This window comes from Dasypus novemcinctus, chromosome 8 (assembly GCF_030445035.2).
Source record: "Dasypus novemcinctus isolate mDasNov1 chromosome 8, mDasNov1.1.hap2, whole genome shotgun sequence".
NCBI classification, from domain to species: Eukaryota; Metazoa; Chordata; class Mammalia; order Cingulata; family Dasypodidae; genus Dasypus; species Dasypus novemcinctus.
Window position 1 is genome coordinate 72,152,085 of NC_080680.1, and position 25,500 is coordinate 72,177,584.

Consider the following 25,500-nt stretch of genomic DNA (forward strand, 5'->3'; position numbering starts at 1 on the left):
AAGTCAGAAAGTCCTCAGTGCAAATCGTAGCTCACCCTGTGGCCTTGGACAACTTACTTGACCTACCTCAGTTTCCTCATAGGCATTATGGTGATAGTAACAGTAGCCAAAGAATATGTATAAAGTACTTAGCATAATGCCTGGTGCATACTATATGCTTTGTAAATGGTTACAATCATTATTTTATTAAAATCAACCTCAAGCACATAGGTTTATACTGTACAAAACAACAGCAGAACTTTTCAAAGAAAACTACAAATCTTAGTTGGAAGATTATGAAGATTAAAATAAATGGAGGGGTATAATTTATGCCTAAATGAGACCAAAAATCATAAATCTATCTGCTCACCCCAAGGAAGTTTAGAGCTACATCACAATTTCAATCAATTATGCCAACACGATTTTTAGAAATTCAACAAATTTGCACAAAAAATGTGAGAGTGGGCGAGACTTTAAAGACAACTGGAACAGAACAAGAAAAAAGAAAGGGAAACTAGCCATATTAGATACTAAGCTTATAATAAAACAGTAGGACTTATAATTGTGTTATCAGCATAAACACAGAAACTTATATCAACATAAATAGTGGAAAATGTATGTAAAAATTTGTCAGTTTTCTCAAAGAGTGGGTAAGGAGACTTTTTTTAAAAATAAGTGGAATTAGAATAAATCATAGAAATTTAGGAAATGTTTTAGAGCCACACATTACACATATAACAACCTGTTGAAGAAACTTAAAGGAACACATTGTCACAAATGAATATATAGAATTTCAAGCCTCTACTAACTGAAAAATAATGTAATTAAAATTTCATATGACAACTAATTGAGAAAAATGTTATTAAAAATGTTAGACACAACATTTATAATATATGAAGAGTTCAATCAAACTCAGAAGGAAAACAATATACTGTGAATAAAAAAGATGTACATTTTTTCAATCCATTAATTCTACTCTCTGTAATTCCTCCTAATGAAATATGTATGTACAGGAATGATTATGGCAGTGATCCCAAAAGACTGGAAAAAGCATAAATGACCAACAGTGTAAGAATAGATTTAATAAAACCAACTCACTGAAATAGTATATGCTCAATAAAATGGTAATCATGAATATTAATAGAAAATCCAAAATATCATGATAAATGAAAATAGCAATATATATATATACAATTTGCATTTTGTATTTTATATACTCCCAGGATGTATTCCATCTTATGAGTGTAACAGAATGAAATGCATGAGCACATAAAATGTAAAACACAAAAGACACAAATAGTAATATTAGAGGTAGGGATATCATTGATTTTTTTTTTTTTTTTTTTTAGGTACTGGAGTGGAGGATTGAGCCCAGGACCTTGTGTGTGGGAAGCTGGTGCTCAACCACTGAGCCACTTAGACTCCCATCATTTGATTTTTACATCATTATTTACGAATTATTCTTTTAGAGTTTTGTATTTTCTTTACAGCATAAATTAAGGAATTTGGAATTCCAATTCTGTCATATAACTTAGTCATCTTTTCTGATTTTGTGTTTGAAATTTTGATAAGTGTATACAATGTCTTTATTCAAGACAGCACCATAAAACACGGCAGCACCAAGTGCTCTGTGGTCTACTGTCATCCTTGCACTCACCCAGCAAATGTTTATTGGGTTGTTACTTGGCTACTCTATTCTGGATGTACAAGAAGAACACATTATGTCTCTGCCCTAGTGCTCTAGTGGGCAAGACAGACATACAGGCATCTAAAGTGTTCATTAAATGATAATGTGGCAAGTACAGTTCTGGAGTTATGCTAGGATAATTTAGAAACACTTAGGAAGTATCTACTCCAAAACAGGAGGTAAAACAGTTTCTACATCTGAATTCTACAGGATGAGTAGAATTAGCTGGGCAAAAAGACAAGTGGCTGGGGGAAAGACAATGCATGCAGAGGATTGGTATGAAGGTGAGAAAAAGAATGTCAGGTGACCTTGACAGAGTGGAAAATGCCAGGACATCAGGTTTGTGTTTAAATCCTGTTTCTACCACCTATTTTTAGGATAATGCAAACCATTTCCTCATCTATAAAATGTGAGTAATTCCACCTACACTGCAAATTGATGTAAGGATTATATTACATCATATGTGTGGTAGAGGTACTATAATGTCAGACAAATAGTGGCTCTCAACCAACGGAGACTACTTCTTCTATTTCAAGGACTTCAGTGCTATTGGAACAAAAGGTACAAGTCAGAATGATGTGGGGGATAAGAGGGAATCAGATCTTGGAGGGCCTCTTTCTCAGGCCAGAGAGTTTGGATTCCATCTTATATGTCATTGGAAGCTCTGAGGTTTTTAATCAGGAGAGCCACATGGTCACATTTACTTGTCAGATGGTCACTAAAGCTGACTTATGGCTGCATTTAATGGGACTAACACTGGCAGCAAGGAGACCAATTGACGGGATTCTCAAACAGTCCTGGAGAGGATGGTAAAGGCCTGAAATAGGAAGGGGAATGAAGGGACATTTTGAGAAATATACAGCAGGTAAAAGAGGTCAGGCTCTGTGATTATTTAGAGGTGAGAAAAAGAGGAGAGTGAGGTGTCATGAGTAACCAGCTTTCTAGTATGGGTGACTAAGTAGATATAGGTGTAACAACTGAAATGATAAATGGAAAGAAGGAACAGACTGGGGGGAGAGAGGGGGAGACAATGAGTTACTGAGTACCTGTCATGTGCCATGCACTCTGCTGAATTCTGAGGTTATAAAGATGAATGACACGTGGACCCTATATGTAAGGAGCCCACATTCTGGTAGGAAAAATATTTTTTAAAAAAGAAAAGAAAATACAGTTTGGTTATATAAACTCAACTATGTGAATTCTTAACAGAAAACATTTGATATTTAATCATGAGAAAATAACCAAACAAACACCAACTACAGGATATTCTGAAAGAAAACCTGGACTCTTCAAATGCATTAATGTCATGAAAGATCAAAAACATGAGGGGAGGGCTGTTCAATATTGAAGGATACTAAAGAGACATAACAACTAAATATAATGTATGATCATTGATTGGATCTTAATTCCCCTCCAAGATAACAGTAAAAAGGACATTACTACACTAACGGGGAAATTTTAGTATGGAGTATAAATAAAATAACATTATCATATAACTGTTAATTGTCTTAGGTGTACTGATGCTATTGTGGTTATTGAGAAGAGAGTCCTGGATAATCAGGCATCGATGCTGAAATATTAAAATAGATGGGGCCTTAGTGTGCCACAGGGCTGCCATTGCAAAGTACCAGAAATGGGTTGGCTTTCATAATAGGAATTTTAGTAGGAGTAAAAGCTTATAGTTCTGAGGCTGTGAAATATCCAAATTAAGGCACCAGCAGAGACATTTTCTCAGGGTCCTGCCACGTGGCAAAGCAAGATGGTCTCTGATCTCTGCCAAGGTATCTGCTTTTCCTTCCAGAATCTACTGTCTGCCGGAGCTCAGCTGTAGGCAACCAGACATAAGACTTGTCTCTTCAGACTTGAGCTGCTCTGTGGACCCAGGCCTTTGGGAGCTTTGCGCTTAAGCTTTGGCTGCTAGTGATCCTCGAGTCCTCTCTCATATGGCAGCTTACTTTCTCTGTACCTCTCTCTGTCTCCATTTGTATCCGACTCAGCAAAAGGGCACAGACCAAAGCTGGCTCACACATCACTGACGAGTCCAATCCAAAGAAATCTAATCAAGTGACCTAAAGTGAATCTAATGCCATCAAATATTACCTGACTCACAAGAATAGATTAGTTAAAGAACGTAGTCTTTTTTGGGATTCACCAAATTAAAACTGTCACAGATAGGGTGACATCAAATCTACAAGCTATTTATAAATATATATGCTATTTCAAATATTTATATATTTTATATATGTATGTATTATGAATATATGGAAGAAGGAGACATGTGGGCGTGGCAAAATGCTCAAATTTGATGAATTTAAATGAAGGATATTTGTATATTCTTTGTATTACTCTTTCAAATAATTACAGATTTGATTTTTTTTTCCGAATAAAATATTGGTAAAATACAGTGTGGTACATGCTGTGATGGAGGTGGGTTCAACTTTCTATCATACTAGTAATTATTCCAACAGTTGATTTTGAGGCAGAAGTCATAGCCTGGCTTCATGAAGACAAATAAAACAAATAGGCTTTATTTTTCAAATAATGTCTGTCTACCATAATTAACCATAAAATCTAGATAAGGAAAAGAAACCTAAGAGCCTCATTTAATTTATGTAAGGAGTCATAGACTACCCTCAACAGACAGAAATTCTGTGATCTGCCCCAAACTAGATTCCAAAGATTCTGGGTATAAATTGAAGATTTAATTAATATTTTTAGCTAACCATTTTATCTAAAATCTTCTCCATCCTTTCAGAATAGTTCTAGCTGTATTGGTTAGGTGAGTCTTGTTCCATTGTATTGAAGAAACAAACACTGTTGATGTCATACTATACCACAATCAGTCATGAGAAAGGATAGATTTAGACACGTTACTGGGGCAAGTTCATAAGACATATGATAATCCTTAGTCTCCTGCTGAACAGTTTACCCATTTTCAGTGTCTCTCCACAAGCATCCTACATTCTTACATCTTGTCATCTGAGCAGATTTTCCCATCCCCCATTAATTCTGGAAACAATCCTATCAACTTCCATTTATTGAGTATTCCCATATACCAATAATATAGCTTATTGACTATTCATTTATCCCCCAACATATTTATTTAAGTGAATACTATGTACTAAGCACTATTCTAGGTACTAGAGATACAGCAGGGAACAAAACAGATATAGATCCCTGCCTCGTGGAGCTTATTGAAACCTAATGATCACATTCTAACTTTTTCTGTGATCTCATCCAATCTTCGCAATAACCCTGAAAGGGAAGTTCAGTGAGATTTCAACCCTTGCCTTGTGTTACAGCTGGTTTCTAATCACACTCTTTCAAGTTCTAAAGCACACATCTTTCTACTGAATCATGCTGCCTCTTTTCAAGAATTTGCACAACTCTCAAGGTCATGTGGTTAAACAGGGATTTGATGAAGAACAAAGGAACACTTCATAGAACCTAAATCAAAAAAATAGGATGCATTGCCTAAGAATATGAAGAGCGCTTGCGACTGAGAGTTTGCACAGTAAAATGTTGGAGTTTCTTTCACCTAACAATAAAAATAAGAATATTCAAAATCGCAATTGCCCTGGGCACTGTAAGCTTGGCCTCAAATTCCAAGCATCCTCTCTCTCATTATACAGTTCAGTTGTCTCCTGTACTGTGCTCAGTGTTCTTATCACTTTGATATGCTATGGAGCTTTGAAACAGCAGTGGGTGGTTTGGGACCAGCTAGTGTTTCAGATTTAAATTTTAATTCATTAAAGAAGCACACAGTTCTCTGTAGTGAATTCAGCAACAAAATTATGAATTTTGAAAAAGAAAACCCAATATATTCCTGTGGCAACTTGATCTTTGACAAACTAAGAAAGTGCAGCAAATCTGAGAGTTGCTTAATAATGAAAACAACACTAATCTTGGAGAACGGAAATTTAAAGTGCTAATACCAGCAATTAGAAGTAATGACTAGTTTATTAGGCTATCATTTGAACAATGTTATTTCCACTTCAGCACAAAGCACATTGCTCACACCTCTTGCATAGGAGGCAGGATCCTCTGTGGGGAATTTGGGGGTTTCAAAGAAGCTAAAGGGCACAGTTCTGGGATTTCTGGTCTTTGCTATTGAGCACATCATTTCCCAGAGATATGTCAGAGGTGGCTCCAGCACCATTTGCCAGAGGAGGCAGAATGCTGTCCAGGCAGTTCTTTACCACTGGAAGCAGCAGAAACACCTAATATTAGAGCATGGATCTCTCATGTAATTTGTGGCAACGACCCTCACGGCTGGGACCACAGGTCTAAGGGTTAGGAAAAAACTATGCTCTTCATGCCTAAGCTTTCTGGCAGGTAGGATCTTGTGATTTTATGGATAATGAATTGAAGGAGGTGAAAGGACTTTCTTAAGCAATCAAGTCTACTACCTGAGAGAGAAGGGACATCCACTAATTACCAAATGCACGACATTTATCATGAAAGGGTTTCCCCTCAGGGAAGTTATCAATTATTTAGATATTTTATGTGACAGTTTTTTTGGCCTGCAATATATAATTGATATTATTGTGACAGTATCACAATAACTAGTTGATATTAGTATTGTGTATGTATACAAATAAAAATATATCCCCAAATAAGTGCAATTTGATAGATATTTGTTGAGCATCTACTCTGTGCTTGGTATACGATTCTAGAGAGTGGGGATAAAAAGGTGACTTAATGCAGATATACTTTTCTCCTCATGAAGCTTATAGTCCAGAAAGGAATACAGATCAGTAAGTAGGCAAGAGTGTGTGAAAAACCCTATGAAATGGGAAGCATGAGGTGCAATGGGAATCATCGGAAGGCTTCTTAACTTGACTTAGGGTCAGGAAAGATTTAACATAGCAAATGACGTCTGTATGGAGTACGTGACATCTTCACTGAATCTTGGAGAATAAAGAGGAATTAGGAGATGGGCAGGTAGAGAGAGTGGTGCAGGCAGTGGGAACAAAATGGGCAAAGGAATGGAGGGAGAATATGGCAAACTGCTAGTAGTTTAGTACGACTGGATCTTAGGTTGCACGGGAGAGAGAGGTAAGAGACAAGACTGGAGTGTTAAGCAGATTCAAGAGCAATGAAGACTGCAGAGCAAACATTAATTTTGTGAACATACCTTTTCTAAAAATATTGTAATCGTAGACAATTTAATAAATGGTAATTATCTATATTTTAACAAAAATTAAAAGTATAGAAACTGAATCTGGTAAAACTTTTAAAGAATTATTACTTCCAACTTTAAGAATCTAAAGCTGTAACTGATGGTGCTAATTTCTTTCCTGGGATATCATAGCTTCCTATGGTTCAGGTAGTATACTTCCAATCAAGGGATTGTGGCTAGTGTTAGGGGTTGCAAACTTTGGACTTCTCAAATCCCAAACTGTGAGACAATAAATTCCTGGTGTTTAATCCAATCACTCTGTGGTACTTTGTTGTAGCAACCCTGGCAAATTAAGATATGGCTTTATTGAAATATAATTCATGTATCATACAATTCATCCATTTAAAGCATACAATTCAATGGATTGTATGACATGTGCAACCATCATCACAGTCAATTTTAGAATAAACCTCAAAAAACCCCATATCCTTTAGCTAGTAATTCCCTATCCATCCACTCCCAACTTTAAACAACCACTAATGTTCTTTCTATCTCTGTAGATTTTCCTGTTCTAGATAGTTCATAGGAATGTAATCAGAGATGTGGTATTTCATGACTAGTTTCTTTCACATAATATAATGTTTTCAAGTTTCATCCATGCTATAACATGTATCAGTATTTCATTCCTTTTTTTATGGCTGGATAACATTCGTTTTATGGATATACCACATTTCATTTATCCATTTTTCAGTTGATAGACATTTGGATTGTTTAGACTTTTTGGCTATTATAAATAATGTTGCTATAAATATTTCTGTACATGTTTTTTTTCATGAACATATTGTCCCATTTCTCTTGGGCATATACCTGGGAGTGAAACTGCTGAATCATATGGTAACTACATTTTTAATCTTTTGAGGAACTGCCAGATTTTTTTCCAAAGCAGTTGAACCATTTAATATCTCCGCTAGCATCATATGAGGGTTTATATTTCTCCATATCCTGAAGAATGCTTGTCACCATCTGATTTTTTAAAATTCTAGCCACCTGGTAGATCTGAAGTGCTATCTCATTGTGATTCTGATTTGTATTTCCCTGGTGAGTAACGAAGTTGAGCATCTTTTCATGTGCTTCTTGGTATCTGGGGAGTTTTAAAATAAAATGGTGTCCCTTTCTCACTGTGAGATTCTGATTTAATGGGCCTTTATTAGGACTGGACATCGGTACTTTTGAAAAACAGGGATGCAAATGCTAATGGCAGAAAAGAATATTAGCTACTCCCATTCTCAGGGCTGGAACATACAATGCTTGCCACTGGGGACTACGGCACATGATTATTTTTTTCCCCACAACTAGCCACGGAACAGATACTCAATAAAATAAAAACAACTATTGATTAATAACAGCTGTAGCAGTTTGATATGGTTATGAATTCCAAAAATAGATATTGATCTGGTATGTTAGTAATCTGGTCTGTACCTGGGTGTGATTAAGTTATGATTAGGGCTTTGATTGGTCCATGTCATTAGGGTGTTGACAAGGGGTGGGGACTCACAGATAAAAGGCATGGCAAGGGACAGAGTTAAGGGTTTTTGATGTTAGAGATTGATGCTGAAGCCTTAAGCTGGAGCCCCAGGAAGTAAGCACACTGAGGAAAGAGAAGCAAACCCCAGGAAGGAAGGAACCCTGAACCCAGAGAAGCAAGACTCTGGAAGGGAGGAACCCAGGTAGCCTGCACTCTGGCAGACATTGGCAGCCATCTTGCTCAAACATGTGAAAATAAACTTTGGTTGGGGAAGTAATTTATGCTTTATGGCCTGTATCTGTAAGCTCCTACCCCAAATAAATACCCTTTCTAAAAGCCAACCAATTTCTGGTATTTTGCATCAGCACCCCTTTGGCTGACTAATACAACAGCTAAGGAAGGAAGACAAGGTAGTATGTTATCAGTGTCTATTATCAGTTAGCAGTTGTTGAGGATCTAGTATATGCACTTCTATATTCCCAGCATTTAGCACAATATGTGTCACTTGTAGAAACACAATAAATATACGTTGAATAAATGAATTAGTCTCCATTTTAAAGATAAGGAAAATGAAGCTCAAAGAGGTAGTTTCTTATCTAGAGTCACATAGTTATGTGATTAAAGATCAGGCAGGGAAGCAGACTTGGCCCAATGGATAGGGCGTCCACCTACCACATGGGAAGCCCACAGTTCAAACCCCGAGCCTCCTTGACCTGTGTGGAGCTGGCCCATGTGCAGTGCTGATGCACACAAGGAGTGCCCTGCCACGCAGGCGTGTCCCCAGCATAGGGGAGTCCCACACGCAAGAAGTGCACCCCATAAAGAGAGCTGCCCAGCATGAAAGAAAGTGCAGCCTGCCCAAGAATGGCGCTGCACACATGGAGAGCTGACACAACAAGATGACGCAACAAAAAGAAACACAGTTCCCTGGTGCCTCTGATAAGGATAGAAGCGGCCACAGAAGAACACACAGTGAATGGACACAGAGAGCAGACAAGGCCGGGGGGGATAAAAAAAAAAAGACCAGGCAGATCATTCCCAAAAGGTTCTTTTACAGCACACATGCTGCTGTCATGATCTGTTGTCAACACTCATAAATGCCTTCCCTATAGGAACCATGGGAAATGTCTGACCCACCTGTTAGTTTTTTGAAAACTTTCTCCCCTCCACTAGCCAAAGCTACTACTCAAAAATGTTCAATCAACTTATTAGACTGGCTGCTATTAAAAAGTTTGAAAACTTTAAATGTTGGAGAGATTTTGTAGAGATAGGAACACTTATTATAACTGTTGGTGGGAATGTACAATGGTGCAGCCAATGTGGAGGACTGTTTGGCAGTTCCTAAGGAAGTTGAATGTAGGCTTGCCATGGGACCCAGGAATATCATTACTAGGTATATACCCAGAAGAACTGATAGACAAGACATGAACAGACATCTTCACACCAATGTTCATAGCGGCATTATTCACAATTGCCAAAAGTTTGAAACAACCCAGGTGTCCATCAACTGATGAATGGATAAACAAATTGTGGTATATACACATGATGGAATATTATTCAGTGGTAAGAAGAAATGAAGTCCTGAATGATATTGCAGGGACAGATGCAGGACATTATATATTCTGTAATAACCCACTGAATGGACTGGGAGATTGTGTAAACTACAATGTAAACTATAATCCATGTGGTGTAGCAGCACTGCGAAATGTATTCATCAAATGCAATGAATGTGCCACACCTCTGAAAGAGGTTGTTGATGTGGGAGGAGTGGGGGGGATGAAGAGTAGGGTATATGGGAACCTTATAATTTTTAATGTAACATTTTGTGTGATCTATGTATCTTTTAAAAAAAGACAAAAAAAAAAAGAAGAAGAAATGAAGTCATGAAGCATATGACAACATGGATGAACCTGGAGGACATTATATTGAGTGAAGCAAGCCAGATACAAAAGGACAAATACTGTACAATTGTGCTATTATGAACTAAATATATTGTGTAAACTCATGGAGTTAATAACTAGAATATAGGTCACCAGAAAATAGAAAGAGGGTAGAGAATGGAAAGCTAAGGGTTAATCTGGGCAGAATTGTTAAAGAGGTAGTTTGTAAATCTTTGGAAATGAATAGAAATGGTTAAAGCATATCATGGTGTTTTGTAACTAGCAATGCTATTGAAAGGGTATGACAGTGGTTGAAAGGGAAAGTCTAACGTCATGTATATTACTAGAAGGAAAGTAAAAACTGTAACATGGGATTGTATAAGATAATAAAACCTAATGTAAAACACAAATATAGGGGATATGGCAATATAAGACTTTCTTACAAAATATTAATATAATTATACTAGAGGGAAGGAAAAAGAATAGCAGCTATGCATGTCGAGGGAAGCATTCAGAGATTGAGAGGTAATGAGTTTTTAAAAAAATATTATTATTACTACTGGAATAATGAAAGTGCTCTAAGAAGTGAGGTCAGCATTAGCCCACCTTCTCTCACTGACCAGCACTTGCTGCAGAAGGGAAGCAGGTGGAAACTAGCTGACAGAAGCAAAGGACTGGAAATGGTTTATTTGATAGAATGGAGTTGTGGGTAGTTGTAAGGTGGGGGTGTCCAGTCAGAGAGGGCCACTGAAGATCTTTATGCAGTGCACATCAGGGTAGGAAGACAGAGATGTTAACCACAAGAAAAGAAAGTATGCCAGATAGATGCATGGAGGATCTAGAACCTTCTCTCATCTTCTTTCCCTTTCTTTCATTCATTGAACTAGGAGGAACTGTGGTTGGACCTTAGTCTTCTCTTGTGCCTGCAGTTTTATTTGGCCATTTTTAGTGATTTTACTTAGGGGTTATAGATGGTATCCTTTTCATGTGCTTATTGGCCTCTAGGGACCTCTTAAACTAAATCATGCCCAGGTCTAACCTTAAGATTTGGATTTAGTAGTAGCTGATCTATGAGATAAACATTTGATAAGACTTGCCTTGGTCTCCACATCATGCTATTGCTACACACATACATACACATAGCTTTCTTCCTATCTATACTCTCCCCAAAATAGCATGGATTATAGGTTTAGGAAATTAAAATAGATGTTATTTTTATTGGATGAAGTTTGAAGTTCCATAGTCTATATTTTTAGAATCAAAACTTGAAAGTTCTAGATCATTCTCTTCTTTGCCTATCTCAAAAGTAAAATAAAATAAACAAAACAAGGAACTGGGGTTATGCTGTGTTTCTCTTTCTTTTGGTAGAGAGGTACCCCTCCTGATTCATAGTAAATAATGGTAAATAAATAAAACTATTTATTTTAAAATAAAAACAAATACATCATATTGATAATATGTAAGGATACAAAGTCATATATAGAGATGATTATTTTCCAGGTTATAATTTCCAAGGACTTAAAATTTCCAATATTTTCATCAATACACTATTAAAAATGACCTCTCCTTTCCCCTAAAATGTGACTTTCCCTCAGATGGGCTTTACCAAAACTTAATTTTCTTTCTGATAAAAACAAACACACAAACCTACAATAAAATATATAGCTTCCTAGAGGGAAAGTAGATTTTAATAAAGAATTTCTGGAAATGTTGGTATGCTTTACTTACAAAAAGCATTTTGTAGCAAATTTTTGAAAATGTTTTTTACTTTAGATTTATCTTCATGCAAGAATTGGCTTAATTTCTTATATTCTTGCATACTTAATTCCTTATAAATGAGGTAGAGGCCCCAAATTCTTCTCCTTTTGCCAGTAATTGCTATGGTCTTCTCCTGTGTTTTTAAATAGCTTACTATTAATAACTGTCTTGATAAAGTAGGTATAGGTAGCGGGGGAAAGGGCTGCCCTGATGAGTTATTAACAAGTTCCAGCCATGGACCCTAAATGGCCAGGCCATTTTAGGCATTGTCAACCTCTGTTATATTAATATTCTATCTCTTTTGGAGTAACAGTATTTGCAGAAAGTCTACTTGCACAAAGCATGAGATCTTTTTTTTTTTTTGCTTTATTTTTTTTGTCTTTATTTTTTTAATATTTCATTCAAAAAATATGAGGTCCCCATATACCCCCCACCCCCTCACCCCACTCCTCCCCCTGTAGCAACAATCTCCTCCGTTATCATGAGACATTCATTGCATTGCATTTGGTGAATACATCTCTGAGCACCACTGCACCTCATGGTCAATGGTCCACATCATAGCCCTCACTCTCCCACAATCCACCCAGTGGGCCATGGGAGGACATACAATGTCCGGTAACTGTCCCTGCAGCACCACCCAGGACAACTCCAAGTCCCGAAAATGCCCCCACATCACATCTCTTCCTCCCACTCCCAACCCTCAGCAGCCACCATGGCCACGTTCTCCACACCAATGCCACATTTTCTTCTATTACTAATCACAATAGTTTATGAATAGAATATCAGTAAGTCCACTCTAATCTATACTCTATTCCTCCATCCTGTGGACCTTGGAATGGTTGTGTCCACTCCACATCTCTATCAAGAGGGGGCTTAGATTCCACATGGATGCTGGATGCAATCCTCCTGCTTTCAGTTGTGGGCACTTATGGAAATGGATTAAGGCCCGGTTTTAGTTAAGTTGTGAAGTACTTTTGAGACTGTCATTGAAGCTTCCACATTGAATTGGAAGGCTGGGGTTTCAATCTGTTTTCTTATAATTTTTTTTTTAAAGATTTATTTATTTTTTATTTAATTCCCCTCCCCTCCCCCGGTTGTCTGTTTTCTGTGTCTTTTTGCTGCATCTTGTTTCTTTGTCCGCTTCTGTTGTCGTCAGCGGCACGGGACATGTGGGCGGCACCACTCCTCGGCAGGCTGCACTTTCTTTTGCGCTGGGCAGCTCTCCTTACGGGGCGCACTCCTTGCGCGTGGGGCTCCCCTACGCAGGGGACAGCCCTGCATGGCAGGGAACGCCTTGCGCGTATCAGCACTGCGCATGGGCCAGCTCCACACGGGTCAAGGAGGCCCGGGGTTTGAACTGTGGACCTCCCATGTGGTAGACGGACGCCGTAACCACTGGGCCAAAGTCCGTTTCCCTGTTTTCTTATAATTTTTAATCTCTATCATAGACTTGCATAGTAGACTTGCTTTTGAGCTTAAGATAAGTTTTAAAGAAGGAATAAAACTAAGGAAATTCTTTTTTGACAACACCATCTGCTATGTTATTTAAAACTTTTAATTATCTTTTTAAAAGATATGTACTCAAAATTCAGTTTCTCTTAAAATTTCAATAACTATCTATAACCCTATTGAATTCTATGGATATAATTGATTTTTATAAAGTAAAAGTAAGTCTTCTTGCTTCTTCTATGTGGTACTGATTTCAGAACAATTACAAGGCAAATGTAAAAACCTGTATTTTTGACTAGTCTCAGTGCCCTTTCCCTGGGGAAATTACCCTTCCCACATTATTTAATATATGAGCCCACTTTGTTTGTTTTGCTTCATCTGGCCCCTTCACACTGCAGGGTTGCCCAGTGATTTGCGTACTACCCAAGCCTGACTGGAATATTTTGCCCTGGCATAGAGAACGGGCCTAGCCAATAAACCTGTGTAAGGAATGATCAGGGAAAATGCACTTTGAGATCCATAGTACTAAGAATGATCTTGGAGATGCCACCAGCCATTCTGCTGGTATATGGAGCAGAAACTCAGGGCCAAGAGATGGAAAGCTGGAGGCCTATTAACGGCACTTGGACACCAGTATCCCACAGTCCACGAATTCAGAACCAACCAGTAAATTCACTTTGTGGCTTAAGCTTATTTGAGTAGTATTTCTGTCACCTGTAACTGTCAAGGATCCTGACCTACACAGAGAGAAGCTGAAGTGCTGGCACTGTTTTGTAATGAAGTGCCATTGTTTCCTTGACATAAGAAAACCCACGTGGCCCAGGCTTTTTTTAATAGAAAGGAAAGAAAGCATTATGACCTTAGATTAAACATGCTACATAATTTTTATAGACATAGTATAATGGATTTTAAGAAAATATCTTGATTTATGTTCATCTCAGAAGCGCTTTCCATAGATGATCCTATGTAAAATTACTGCAGAACACGATGAAATAAAATAAAAATCTACATGATTTCATAATGCTTGTTATTCTAAGTTTGAAGCTTCAGCTATTACATGCATGAATGTGTTAACAAATATATTTCATGCTTAACTCATTTGGGAATCACTAAGTTATGGAAGGTTAAAGTATTTTTTACTGCAGGAAATCTAGCACCTTCTTAACTCTCCAACTAAAGCTCTCTCTTCTTTCCGTTTTACAAGGTAGTATGGTGGAGGATAAACAGCACAGGGGTATGAATACCAGTTCCTCCATTTATTTGCTGCTTCTTAGGTTTGTCACCTCATAGGTTTTCAGTGAAAATCAGATAGATTCTTCTCTCTGTCTGGCTACTCTCCCCCACTTCTTTGTGTTGTTAATTTCTACTTATTCTTCAAGAAACAGCTCAAGCATTACCTAATGTTCTCTTTGCTCCTGTGGATTTTTACATCACACCACAACTTTCCTTTTATTTATTGATAAACCCTATTAAATTCTGAGCTCCTTTAAAGCCAAAAACATGATTTGATCATTTTTGTATCCCTGGAGACAAACACAGCCTGACATTAGTAAGTTCTCAATAAGTAGTTGTGCCAAATGGAATGTTATCCCCCTTAGCTGCTTATGTTGATAGTAAAAGGACCAATGGGTCAAAAATATTTCATGCATCATCACGCATGCCAAAAGAAAATAGAACTTCTATACTTGTTTTTATAATTAAGAAAACTTTAATATTTTTGGATATATAACATAATTACTATCATTCATATGTGAACCATATTATATAATGTACCTAAGGTATTTCTAGACAAGAGAAGGAGTGCTATAATGTACAGGTATAAAAATGGTGACCTAAATCATGCCTTCTTTTCCAACATACTTCAGTTGCTTAAGAAAATTTTTAGTTTTTATTACTGGACTCAAACTAAACAAACATCACAAAATAGATAAATAGCTTTTAAAAATTCCCTGCAAGCAACATAGTTGGAAGATAAAGCAAAAAATGCAAATTATATAAGAATAAATGAACAATAAGAAAATTATAGAACTGACTTTCCTCTAAATCCTAATATAAACTTTCAGCCAATTTATAAAGCAAATACTGTTAACAGTCTAATCAGAAGAAAACCATAAAAACTCCCTACTTACAAAGAAAATATGAGGTATGGAGAGAAATCTACTCTTATAAGTAAAAAGTTAATTAGCTGGGATTAGCTGATGGTGGGATAAAGACTTTACAATTTTGAAGACATTGAAAATGCATAGCTTAGTCCAACTCAGACTAACCTATTATTAAAATATGTATTTGCTTTTTACTGTCAATAATTCTACATTTACATGATTTATAAAAAGTTGGTTGGCATGCTCATAAATAAATTCAGAGTTTAATTAAATTCTGAATTAAAAAATACAGGGTTTTCAACTTAAGTAATACCAAATATGCTATTGGCTAATAGATATGTCTGCCAGTAATCAGACAATGCAGTTAGACAGAACTCTGCCATAAGTTTACAACAACCAGGGAATGCCATATAACTGTGGGTATTCTTAAATGTGAACACAGAATAGATGATGAAAGAACTACTAGACTTACTGGAACTCAACCATAGACTTTGGAAATCAATTTTTTTTTGGAACAAGAACAACTTTTATGAGAGCATGCAATCATAGAACACATTGGTATAAACAAACTCAGTGATTAAGAGTGTATTGGAAAGGCCCTATACCCATTAGGTTGACTTCATCTTAAATTCAGCTCAGTAAAATTATAAGGCTAGCGATGTCATTAGAGAGAAATTATTGTAGTGGAAGGAGATTGGATGAGTATTCCAAGTAGGGCATTGGCCAGAGCCAATTTCATTGCCTTAATTATATGCAAATGTAAGATAGAGGTATGATAAGGTAAAGGGAAGGCTCTGTATCTAAAAAAAGTTGGGTTCAAATCACAGATTTGTTTCTTACTATTAGGAACTATGGAAAATTCACTGATCTTGTCAGTTTCTTCACCTATAAAGTGTAAATAAAAATCCTCATCTCATAAATTTCAGGAAAGCTTTCAATGATTACTATTACAAAATTAAAATACATAGTATGCTACATTGTAGAGAACCAGACAAAATGAAAAATCCCAATATCACTACTTAACCAAAAGGTTATATTTAGGTTTTACCATAAGCACCTCCTAGGAATTAGAGTTAAACAGTTGCATTTCAAATTAAAGTACAAAGAATTTCTTCAAACTTTCTTGGTAAGATAAAATTCCATCAGGACTGATTTTATTATAATTATCAACTAACTGCTCATTAGAAAACATAAATTTGCCCTTAATTGCACTACACATATAATGAATATAGTAGCTAAAACTTGCTCTTTTACTATGTGCTGGGAACTCTTCCAAGTGTCTCACATGTTATTTATACATTTAATCAACCATAAGCTAAATAATTTTATTATCACCATATTACAGATGAGAGAAATGTGCACTGAGAGTGTAAGTGAAAGGCCAAGTTTGCACAGCTAGGAAGTAGTAGACCTGAGGATTTGAACCCAAACAGTCTGACTCCTGATCCTGACCTAATTACCTGTATACACCTCTGCCTCCAGGAAATGTTACCTTTCTGTGAGCCTGGGAGGGACATCTGTGAGCTGTTAAGCCTACATATATGTACGTGCTGAAGATGTGCAACAGAACGTAAACATTGTACCACACCTGAAAGGAGATTAAATATTGAGAGCAAATTGTCAAGTTAAGGTTAGGCATTCTTAAAATGGAATTCTAAGGGGAAATGCTTAATTGAATTTTCTGCCTGAGGGGAAAATCTGGCCTGAGCTCAAATATATTGACCTTCTAATCTATTTTTGGAAATATGCTCCTTCCTCTGTAGGGCTTACATACATGCTGTTGCTGTTCCTTTGTCTGGAACACTCTGGAACACAATCCCCAGCTTCCTTCAGGTGTTAATTTGAATCCTACCTCCTGAGAAAGGCTTTTCCTCACCTCCCTTCTGCAGGTTAGGGTAGAAATCAGTTACCTACTCCTGTGACACCTTTATTCATGGAATAACTAACACACTTAAAATTATTTGTTATGGCTGCCTTTTCCATTTCTTCTTTCCTGCTAGAGGATTAAATCCTGATTTTTCTGGCTATCTGCTTTGTACCACATGTCTAACACTGAGCCTGGTATCTAAGAGGTTCCCAAAATGAAGGAATAAAAGATTTCCAAGGCCTGACTGGTGCATGTGGGGGAAACCATACTGGTAGTGAGGCTCCCAATGAATGATGGAGATAATGACCAGGGCGTCTAATGGCCCAGGATCCAGGTACATAAATAGCAGACCCTTCCCACAGGGTCTCCTTTACAGTCACTAATTCCAGGAACGTAGAATCCCATCTCTCAAACACTAGACCATTTTTTTTTCTCTCAAGTTTCCTAAGAACACAAACAATCAAACAAATGACAACACGAAACAGTATAGTAAAGTGAATAAGCACATGGCTTTGGAGTCAGGCTGCTTAGATTGGAATCCTGGCTCTCCATAACCTTCCCAAGCCTCAGGTTTCACACCTGCAAAATGGGCACTGTCCATGTGGTGCAGCAGTCCTCCAGAATGTATCGCCAGGTGCAGTGGATGTGCCACAATGATGCAAGAGGTTGTTGATGTGGGAGGGGTGGGGTGGATGGGGTGGGGGGTATATGGGGACCTTGTATTTTTTTAATGTAACCTTTAAAAGAAAATAAAGAAGAAAAAATGGGCATAATAAACCAACTTACTTTTTAAGGGTTGTTATAAGAATTGAAATGTAATGAGAAAATCCATACAAAACATTTTTCATAGTGCCTAGAAATATTGCTGCTGATAACTGGGGATTGTGTGTGTGTGTATATATATATATATATATATATACACACACAAACACATACACACACATTCAGTCTCAAATCAGTAGGAATAAAATGGACTTGTTCTCTGATATGGACAGTATTCTACCATATGGCTAAAAGAACTTTAGGACCGATGATTGAGCTCAGATATTTAAGCATTGCATAACAGATGGAGAAAAGAACCTGAGACTAGAAAAGGGAAGAGAGTGTCTGCAAAGAGATTCAGATCTGAAGGTGATATACTTTGCCAGAGTGCCATGGAATGCAATGTAGTCGCCACCAGCATCACTCCCCGTTGCCACAGGATTGGTGACTGCTTTTGTATTGGAGTTGTGTATGCTCTCCTCTTTTCCTATCAGAACCCTTTTTTGAGGAGTCAGCATTTTCCATTTCAGAGCCAAGCATCAGTATCCATCAGGTTCTAGCACTGCATGTCCTAGTATATATGTATTTCTAAATATAATTTTTAGAATAATAGCTTTAGTGAGATATAATTCACCCATTTAAAGTGTACAAGTCAATTGTTTTTAGGACATTCATAGAGTTGTGCAACCATCACCACAATCAATTTTCATCATACCCCTTCAAAATATTCTGTAGGCATTAGCAGAAACTGCCTTCCACCTCTACCCTAGTCAAGCACGGATGTACTTTCTGTTTCTATATATTTGCCTATGCTGGACATTTTGTTTCCCTAATATATTTTCTTTGCCACATTTACTCCTAGCCCTACACAGAGAAATTCTCCCTGGCTTCAGGAGGATGTGCCAACCCTGCTGTGACATTTTTCTAGCTCAGACATAAGAAAAGTATAGGACCAAGGCGAAATGACTTCAACAGTATGCTAGTTTCTGGATTAATATAGAAGTTGCAGAACACAGCTAGGGTAATTTATACCATTTTTGTTTGTGTGTGCAGACATGGAGGAATGTAACAAAATATCATCCATCACTAGACATTTTTCATTGTTGTTTTTAAACCTTATATGTGTTTGTAAATGCTTACAACCTCACAAAGGTTTTTCTGGAACATTGTTACATTTTTACCCAGTCATTTATTCACACAACAATCCTGTAGCAGAAAGTAGGACAGTATTATTATCCCCATTTTAGAGAGAAGAAAATGAGACTCAGAGAGGTAAAGTGAGTTGCCCAAAATCATACAACCGATACATGGAAGAAATAAGAATTAAGTTCAGGTCTTTCTACTTCATTATATACACTTGCCATCATGTTACACTGTCTACCTTCAAACACCCACGTCTTTCTATTATAAAGACTCTCTACAGCAGCTAATTCCATAAAAACAATTTATACTATTCAAAGACCATTTCCCTAAGTTACTTATTATTATAGTTCAGATATGCAGATATTGCAGGTATGAGTTCAAACCTCACTTTAAAATCTCTTTCCTAATTTGCTGCTTTCCCCAATTGTCCCAAATGTAGAGGGGCTTAGATGTTTGAGCTCTAGAATTTACCATTCTCCTATTTCATGTCACAATACACAATACTCTCTTCTGGTTACTAAATCCCAATGGGCTTGTTGCAAAAAAAAAAAAAACCCATATAAGAATAAAAAAATAATGTGCAATCACTGTACTCAAAAATCCTTGAGCAAGAAATTCAGTAGGGGGAAGAAAAGAACAATGAGAGATGAACTGGCTGATTACAAGGTCAGCCCCCATCATCGGCACCAGTGGCAAAACATCAGAGAAATGTCTAATCACCTTACCAATCATTGTGGTCTCTTGCAGTGTTTAGTATAGTGTGTTTCAGGTTAGATTGCAGCTTTCCTAGCTTTTAAGTGCCTTCAGGGTGGAGGCATTGACATTTCCATGAGGTACACATTTAACCCGGGGCGGGAATCATCTTCTGCAGTAAACAGGACTGCCTACATGCAGGTTGGGTTTCCTAAATCCACTGGCACAAGTCCTCTGTGAGCAGAAACGAGGTCAACCCAGCATTGAAGAATCAGCCGGGCTCGTCTTGGTACAGTAACCTAATAAACTCCAACTGCGAAAGGCACCACCGATGCTGAGAAACCCGGCTGTTCATAGTAACAGGACTTTCTCCAATAGGTTGGTGAGAAATTCAAGTGGTCTTGTCTGCTGGTAATATCCGGGGCACTACCTCATCCATTTAATTAACCCCCAGAGAGCTAGTCAAGGAGCTGCTCTGATTACAAAATAATGGGTCCATCAGGCACAATTAGTACTCAAGTGAAACATGGCAGTTTGCATGAAAACATTCAAGTAAACAATTCCAGGTCCTGAAAGGGGCTGGCTTCCTAATTAACCCTTAGAGGGCTAATCTGTTTGCATGATCATAACCTAACCTGATGCCTTTGCCAATTGGCATGTTGGGGAAGTAGTTTTTGCCTCAGATCATCCTAAGCATGGCACTGGCAAGTGGAAATGACTAATCCCTGAAGACTTACACCGCAGAACACCTTGAAAACACACTGGGTTCAGTGAACATATTAAATAGCAATTTGCTAAGATATTCATAGATATATTATGGAGAATAGGTCCTAGAAAGTGTCTTAGAAAAATTCAATTTCTTGGAAGCACTGCATTCCTGCCCTTGTTACTCGAGGGCAAGAAATGTTTTCTTTTGGCTTGATAGCTCTTCAGAGTCTAGTAGAGTGCCCTGTGTGTAGTTAGTACACAGCCTAAATTCAGGGTGTGAGATGCTTTGGAGGAGGATTGGGAAGAATGAAACTGCTGATGCTTCTGGTCTCCAAATAAAAAAGAAACTAATCACTCTTTGAGATTATTTTTAATATTTTTGTTCTATATTCTGATGAGACTTGTGTTTTCTGTGTTCATCACTGGATTCCCTTTGAACAGTGTCTGGTACAATGGTGGAACCTCACCAAATACAGGTAGAACAAGAGAAAAAACTACCTGAAAGAAGGCCATTGTGAATTGAGGAATGGAGGCAGCAACTGTCCAAAAGCACATATTTAAGAGTTTTATGGTAAAAGGGCAATGATGTACATTTAATAAATTGTGGCTGAGTCTTTATACCATTAAAATATATTTATCTTCTAAATGTCCAAGATAGGCAGAGTCAAGAGACTTGTAAATAAATAAGAAAAATTCCTCTATTTCGCCTCAGATTTTAAGATGCTTTTTTTGGGGGGGGGGGGGGTAGGGTGGGAAAGTGCATTGGATGCATTATGGGGTGATGGTAAAATGTAGTATTCTGGAACCATAGACCCAGGGTGTGAATCTAGACTTTTGCCAGATTTTTGTTATGTCACATAGCACACATATTTAATCTGTCTAAACCATAATTTCCTCACCTGAAAAGGTAGTTAATACCACCTACCTTTACCTCCATGAAAAGTGCTCAGCAATTGTTAGGAATAATGATGATGATGATGATGATGATGATGATGATTGATGATTGGTGATGATGATAAATAATTGATTCTGATAGAAAGTTTGGTGGCAGTTCACAAAATAAACACAGCAACATTCAATTGTTCAGAGGTACAGGAAGGAATGCTGACTCAGTTGTATGTGTGCACACACACACATTCATGCACATACAGACAATGTTCTTGATATATATTTTGACAACATACCAAAATACGATCTAGTCACAGAGGTTCTTTTGCGGTTAAAATCAGCACATCAGAAGGTGTCCTGCTCAAGGATGCAGCAGTCTGATTTGTTCTAAAAGTCTTCAAAAGGGCTGACCCAGAACCTTATCACATTAATTTACCTTGTCTTTAAGCAAATGAAAGCTCTTGAGCAGATAACACAGGTAGAACCTGTACTTTTGCCATGATTTCAAATATCTGATCAGCTGACACATATCATACTCCTTGTTTTATCTGTCATCAGGAGAAATAAAATGGTTGTAAAACAGTGGTTGACCTATGTTTCTTTTGGGCAAAGGAACCCTGAGATCCTGGCTTTTATTTGCTTGCTTAGCATGATTATTTACCATTTATATACAAGGGTGGCACCACAGCAATCACGGTAAGAGGCCATGATCTCATGCTTAGAGGAAAAACTTCTCATCTGGGCTCCTTCTGGTCCTGAAATTGTATCATGACTTCAGCCCCTTTGAGGCTTTCTAGGTGGAAACCTTCGCTGGGAGAATAGGAATGCTCCTGAGACCTGAGCCAGGTCCCATTCCACAGTAGCTTCAAGAGTACTGGGCTTAGGCTTCTCTTGTTGAACTGTCATTGAATGATAAAGAAAGAAGAAATTGAGTTCACTCCATAAAAAAATACCCTTTTTCCCCGCAAGGCTGACTTAACAAGATCTTTAAAAACACAGAAGCAGTTTTTAAGTAACCCATCTGGCCTCTGAATACCAAATTTGCTTCAAATTCCTGGGAGTCAGGCAAGGCTGTCCATATAATCTGAACTATAATGTGTTATTCATGTTTCTCTGAGGTCATTGATGTCTTTGTTTGCTACTCTTACTATTCTTCAAAATAACGGTGCTTATTGAAGCAATTTCTCCTTAACTTCTGCCATGTGCCTATTTGCAGAATATATTCAAAAGTCTATTTTAAAATTCTACACCTTATCACCATCCTTCCTCCAGAGATTTAAATACAATCTAGACCTCTCTACCCATCTTGTTCTTTCCTTAATAAGTAGTGCTGCAGATGTGGAATATGAACCCCAGTCTTAATTTTTGTCAGCTTTCAAAGTTTCAAAATATGCAAGATCACATACCTTTCTGATATTTATGAATGTAAAACATTTTTACCTTAACACATAGGTCACTGAAAAATCTTTGTATGGATTAAACATCAACAGTTCAGGTATCCTGCCATTTTGATCTCTAGGGAACCATTGTTTAATTTCACCTTGAAAATAAATTGTCAATAAGCATATTACACATTTACCAAAACTTAGAGGTAGTAGGAAGTCTCAGAATATTCAGATATTACCTTTATTGGATTGAATATAATAATAAAGGAAATCAGGCCTCACTGAAAATAAAAATGATGGTGTTTGAAAACCATTGAGCTCAGAACTTTGTGCTTTAATGGAAAGAGTTCCGTATCTGGAGTTATTAATGTGTTGGGAGCCCATTTCTTCCACTGGTAAGCAGCATGACCCTGAACAATTCACTTTGCCTTCGTGGGGCTCAGTTTCTTCCCTGTAAACATTGTTGTGTAGACTAAATAAATTAATGCTCTCAAGAAATTCCAGGACGCTAGGAATTTCTAGGTCATAAGTAAATCTTGGGTAGTGATGTTGATTTTCAGAAACAAAGGATGTAACAGACCCATAGACTTTAATGGCAAGATACTGCTTATAATAGCTCAGAATTTATTGGGGTTTACCAATTTACAGACCATTTGTTAACATATAAACTTCTCTGATAATCACAACAACCATAGGAAGTAGATATATTGGGCATTTTAACTCTCATCTTATAAATAAGGCAATAGAGGATCAGAAAGCCACCCACCGAGACCTCTTTCTTTTAATGCAAAGGTTAATTCTTTCCATTTTGTCTTCAACTTAGAAGTAAGGCTGATCTTAGGAAATATGTTCAGCAAAGTTGCAGTGCAGTGCTTTCAAGCATCAATTAATTCCCTGGAATGGCTGAAGTGTCTGCAGTCTGAGTGCTCTGTCTAACTCTTGATTAGATCCCCAAATTGCTCAGATTTCATGAAATCATATTTCTTCCTTCTCATTCATTTATTGAATAGTAATATACGTAGAGTTCTAATAAGTTTTACCTTTTTAGCAGGGAACAAAGAAGTCCTTTCCCAAACACATCTAATTTAATTGATCTTCAGAACAATTCTGCAAAATAAGTAAAGCAGAAATTCTAATTTCTGTCTGATATATAAGAAAACTGATTCTCAGGGAGGGACAGTCAACTTTCAAACTTGACTTTTCAATCCAGGACTTTTAACTAATTGGCAAATCCATTACTCCAAATGTAACACATCAAGGTACTGTGAAGGATTCAAAGACATTATTCATTAATTCACTTATTCATTCATACAAAATATTTGTAAATAGCCTGCTATAAGCCTACTATAAATACTGGGAATACAGCAATGAACACACACACACACAAAGACACACACTGTCTTTGAGAAGTTTATATTCCATGTGTTTTACTCTTAAACAGAAAATTTAGAAAGACATGTATAAACACACACACAAACATGTACAAGGAAGTACAGGATAAAAAGCCATCAAAGAGCAGATGCAGGAAAATGCTACATTACTTCAAAGGACATGCAGGCCATTTTTGGTAGAAAAAAAAAATGGGGAAAATATTCCTAGAGGGAGAAGAGCTTGAGGTGGAGTTTGTAGAACAGATAAAATGAATATGTAAGCAAGCAAGAAAAAGGCAAATTGACTGTCAGTTCCCCAAGGTAAGGTATTTTGTTTTGTTTTGTTTTTCTATTAATGATACCCCAAGTGCTTAGAATCGTGTCTGGCACATAGTCAGACTTTGTATTTATGACTTAGCAATTGATAATTCTAAGTAGCATATTGCTATGAATGAAATCCTGTAAGAGGGGAGATAAAGTTCAAAGTGTGTCTATAAGAGGGATTATGGGAAAAGCAGGTTGGTTAATGCTTTTAAATTAAAGACCAAAAAGCAAACTATTCTTGTATAGAAAGTATCTCAAAAATACCTCTATTTTCTTATATTTAAGCAGGACTTATCCTAGTGACTGTTCAGTATTTCATTCCATGGCTCATATTTTGATATTTTTTCTGAATGCCTTTCTCATACCACTCCAAAATGGAATTTGGTTCCCAGAGTTTCTGGCCCTTTAATCCCACTAGATTTTCTAGTGAGAGAATGTGTTTTCTCTACCTTGGGGAGCATGTAATAGTAGCCACCCTTTCATGCCAAGGGTACCTGATGTTGGGCTGGTGGAGAGGGCCAGAGACATCCAAATAATGAGGCCTCTTCACTTCTACATGTATTGGTTTTTCCTAGGGGGAGTTCTATCACCAGAAGTTACCAATGAGGCAGTGTAATTGTTTTAACTGTCAAAATGGCCAGATGCTGGTGAGAGTGACAGGGCACTGCAAAGATAGGCAACAGAGAAGGGACACTGATGAATACGACTCAGGCATAGTGGCAGAAGCAGGATTGGGCAGGGCAGCATAGCATGATCAGGAGAGATGGGCTAATGTAATTCTGCTCTCCTACATGTCACACTGCTCTCTAATCAGCCTGCCCAGATCACTTGAACCTGTGGAGGTACCCAGCCTCCTCC

The 25,500-nt window shown here is 37.3% G+C and overlaps 1 protein-coding gene across 11 annotated transcripts in view; it reads right to left on the reverse strand.

The window, feature by feature from the left end:
* Positions 1-25,500, reverse strand: part of LINGO2 (leucine rich repeat and Ig domain containing 2) — a 1,371,976-nt gene that overhangs the window by 128,734 nt on the left and 1,217,742 nt on the right. For 2 of the 11 annotated variants that reach the window (XM_058301967.1, XM_058301971.1), the window contains one exon: positions 22,225-24,055. The exons of the other annotated variants lie outside the window; for them this stretch is intronic. The gene's annotated coding sequence lies outside the window, so the exon portion shown is untranslated. The remainder of the gene's footprint in view (positions 1-22,224; positions 24,056-25,500) is intronic. 11 annotated transcript variants of the gene reach the window in all.